The sequence below is a fragment of the Corvus brachyrhynchos genome, unplaced genomic scaffold (genome assembly GCF_000691975.1).
Source record: "Corvus brachyrhynchos isolate BGI_N302 unplaced genomic scaffold, ASM69197v1 scaffold32, whole genome shotgun sequence".
In the NCBI taxonomy this organism is placed as follows: domain Eukaryota; kingdom Metazoa; phylum Chordata; class Aves; order Passeriformes; family Corvidae; genus Corvus; species Corvus brachyrhynchos.
Genome location: NW_008237919.1, coordinates 4,514,395 through 4,518,797, shown reverse-complemented (window position 1 = coordinate 4,518,797; position 4,403 = coordinate 4,514,395). Strand labels below are relative to the sequence as shown.

At 38.3% G+C, this 4,403-nt stretch overlaps 1 protein-coding gene across 1 annotated transcript in view; it reads right to left on the bottom strand.

Annotated features, from left to right (window-relative positions):
• Positions 1 to 2,136, bottom strand: part of CNTN1 (contactin 1) — a 163,918-nt gene extending 161,782 nt beyond the window's left edge. The window contains exon 1 of the mRNA XM_017733132.1: positions 2,038 to 2,136. The gene's annotated coding sequence lies outside the window, so the exon portion shown is untranslated. The remainder of the gene's footprint in view (positions 1 to 2,037) is intronic.
• Positions 2,137 to 4,403: the final 2,267 nt, after the last annotated feature.

The window sequence follows — 4,403 nt, the reverse complement described above, 5'->3', positions numbered from 1 at the left end:
CCTGCTGAATACTTGAAAAATTACATACTTGCATCTCAATCTTCTCTTCAAATACATGAGAGTCATCGTGCTCGGTCTTATCACAGAACCATGTCTATGAGTCAGACAGTGAGAGAGGCACACAACAGGCACCTTGTGCCACTTTCCTGCAGCCTTGGCCTCAGTGCTGAGTTCTAGCAGAGAGTGCTCCTCTGTGGCAGCTCACCATGGCTCAGCATCTCTCTCAGACCTGAAGAAAACACAAATGACTGGCAGATCCTACAAACGCTGGCTAATCCCATAAGGTCACCCCAGGACAAGGTCAGAGAGTAACAGGGAGGCTGCAGTGTTGGGTTCCAGCTGTGCCACCCTACCCCCAGCCTCTCTGTCATTTTACATGACAGGCACTGTCTAAAGATGGTGATCAGAGCTATATGCTTAGCATGTGACCTGCTCCCTCTCTGCATCCCAGGAACTCAGGAGAGAGCTGTGCAGGAGACTGGTGGCTTACTCCCAGCTGCCTCCTTCCCTGGGGAAAAGTACTGAATTACATTACTCCTGACCTGCAGCTCAGCACAGCTGCACAGACCCACAGCACTACCTGATGAGCTTGCAGGCAGGTGCCCTCTGCCAGCAGGAGATTAAGCAATACTATCTGCCACTGCAGGGAAGTGCTCACTCCTGCACTTACACCTCCCACACCTCTGTAAGGACCTTTGTCCTTTATTTTGCTTTTTTTGTTCCCAGCCAAAGAATAAAAGTAATATTCATCTTTACTGATGACAGAAATAAATTAGAAACAGCAGGAGATTGTGGCCATTTTGAATGAAGACAAAAAGCATCAGGTATATCCAGCTGCTCCTGGGATCACGAGTTCATTCATACAGAACAGTAAGCAGTTCTTTAATAAGAGAGCAACAGTATGTACCATGCCAGTTATGGGTTTATTGGTAAGGAAAGTATAACATGTACTTGGAAAACTGAGTGTGAAGAACAATGCAACAAAGGTGGATAAACTCTTTCTCAAACAGAAAAGGAGTGTGAACAATTTCATGGATCTCTTCTCAGGTATGGCACAGGTTTCAGGAATGAAAGATCTGTCTCATAAATATTTGTCCCACAGAAAAAAGATGTCCTTGTAAGCACAGAGGGCAGAACCCCTATGAACATCTACTTGCAGCAGTGTGCATTGCTGCAAGTTTGAGAAACACACCACAAGGCCAACTATTGGCTCCCACAGATCTGGCTGGTAAGAAGCTTCACTTGTATGTAAATCATACTAAGAGCCTAAGCACAACTGTGTAAGGACTGGAACTAATACAGTGCAGTATGATGCCATACTCATAATCCAAATGTAAAGGCATAGCCAAACTTCCAGAACTCTGAGCAGACAACCAGAATCACAAATAACTATTAATAAGCTGCACTTACATCTTTGTTAATGTAGAAACCAGTTTTATAGAATGTAAATAAAAACAGCTTAATGGAAGAATTAGGTCTCTCCAGAAATTATGTGATAAATCAAGGTCCAAAGACTGAAATCATGCCACAAATGTATGCCATTTCAGTAGCATTGAACAGTCATGTCATACTATATGTTTATATTAATGACACAGTATATAATCTATATACTGTCATATAGACAAAAACTCACGTCATTGTAATTTAGAAATGGAAAAAAGATCCAGATAAATATTTGACTCTGTAAGAACAAATTAAACAGTAAAACTGGAGATTTTTGTGCTATTTGTCAGAGAATTTAGCTGAGGATGACTAAAAACTTTAATCTCATCCACATTAATTTGTTTGTTAAATTACAATTAACTGAAGCAGTATGTGAAACAGAAATTCAAGGAGATATTTCACAAAAAACCCCAAACTGCAATGAATATGAAGAATTACTGTCATTTGCTTATATTATACAGATCCCTTGGATCCAGTCCTACAGAAACATTCAACAAAACAGCTTGTCAATATGTCAAAGACACCAAGGTTCAGTCTCTCAGAAAGATTACTTTAAAATTGTATGTAAAAGCTGAAAAAATAAAAGTTACCGACCTCTAATAAGGTAGACTCTGTTTCACTGCAGATCCAGAGGCAATTATCTAGAATTGAATAAAAACAGGGTTCAGTTGTTTGCTCAATCCTCAGTTTTTCCGTTACCAATTGTTAGAATTTGTTATGAATATTTTCCTAATGTTCTCATACAATCAGATGTTTCCCAGATGTTTCCAGCATTCATAGATATGTGGGTTTCCAGTTAGCCACTTTTTTGTATAAAGATAGGACATAGCCATAAAATTCTACTAAAATTAAACCTTAAAAACGGAGTAAATTTGTATGGTTTTATTTTTCCTGATTACACAAGAAGCTATTATAGACTGCCTTTACAAATTGGCTTGGGTGCAGATTTAGGTACTTTTCCAAGTTATTAGTACCTTATCAGAAAAACTTGATCCTAGAGCTCTCTCCTGCAGTAAATTACACTGAGATGCCTGCTCCAACACAGGCTGGTATACAATCACCAAACTCCTTATTTCTGTAACACATAATTCCTCCCTCTGTGGTATCTCTTCTGACCCCTCCTTACCTTTGTTTCCATCCATCAAATTTTGGCAAGCCCTTCCAGAAAAAAACCCACAAACAGTACACAACTTTGGGCATAACTTCTTTGTCCCAACTCTTTTCTGATTCATAGCTGTAGATGCTGTCAAACTACCTCCAAATCTCAACTGCTTCTCTTAGCAGTTTGGGAGTGACAGCCACTATACATCTTGATCAGTGGATCAAAGGTAGGAACTACACTACAGTGGTACTACTTGCAATTTTTAAATGCTTACGAGATCTACAGCAACCCCAACCATCATATAATACAGAGTACTCACTTCAGAAATTGGCTACATAAAATGAACAGAAATTAACAGATTTCCAGCTCACTCCTACCTCTGTTGTATTTCCTTTCGGAACTGTAGTTCACCCATATTATAAATAGGATTTTTTATTTGTGCTAATAGCCAAAAGGTTAATGATTTAAGTATGTGAGATATGGAATTTTTCTAGACATATAAAGTCCAGTTGCTAATTCTATGGGTGACATAAAAAATCCAAGCAGTCACGCTCCAAAGCTCTATCACTCCGTAGGTAGCTTAGTCAAGGTGTGCTTGTTACTCTGTTTCTCTTGTACTCTGACTTACTGTACTACTTTTCACTGTGCTGAGAGAAGAAGATGATGACTGTACTTTCAGGCTCATCCCTTCTCCCTATTTATAAGTTAGTGTACGTGTTAAGACACCCGGGCTTAATCCTTCTGCTGCTGCTGACATGGGCAGAATATCAGAGTATTTCCCATCTATAAAATTTCTATTATTTCTACCTTATTGTAAACTACAGCTGAGATTATGTGGACAAAAATAATTTTAATAATTTTAACTACTCTTACAGAGCCACAGACACAAAAAGACTCATTTTGCCATGCCTAAGGTTTATTCTCCATTCACTACCTTGCTGAGTACATATTTGCATGGTCAGAAGTCTTAGTAACTCTGAAAACTGGTTTTCAAGAAAGACATTTATCTCAAGTAGGAAGTTCTTGGAGGAACAAGTTACTTAGTGCACCTTCAGAATAATGCAATATATTCTGTCATTCCTTCATCTCTAAATAAAAGGTTTATATGATTGCTTCATACTTGATTAGTTGGGTTGGAAAATAAATTAAAACAGAAAAAACCCAACATCAAAGTTTGAATGGTTTTCTGAAATGGCAAGCATTTGAAGAATGTCAATTTCTTATTAGAGCTCTCTAGGCTAACTATGTATTTTTCTGAAGCAAAGGCTTGAGAACTATTTACTACCATATTCAGTGAAACTTCCTAACACTACTAAGCAATAGTCTTTCTATAATTTTCTATATATTATATTCTATCATCCTTTTATTTTACACCAAACTCTGCACTTGTTGTTAAAAGATTTACATTCATTTATTTCAACTGAGGCTTATGACTGCTGTGCAATGTAAGAAGAAAAAAAAGGTTACAGAAATCACCAGCAAATTTAGTCCTCACGGCTCAGCAGCTCCCCAATTGCCAGGGCACAGCAGAGGGAAGGAGATGCTCCAGCAAGATTCACTCCTCATGACTAAATAAGCCATCTTCCACAGAAAACTCTGGGAACCATCAAGCCCTACTCTTCTTTCATATTTATGCAACAGCACAGGAAGTCTCACTATTTCTATCTATTGGTACCCGAATTGAGCCACTGAGCAAGCTGGGAAAGTGATGGTATTCATTTTACAAGGACTCACAATATTGCATCAGGTGTCATGAAAATATGATTTGATAATTTTAGCTCATAACATAATGAAGACAGGCAGATTTTTTTTCTTTTCAGTTTTACCCCCTTTTACCATTCATAGTAGATTGTAGTGA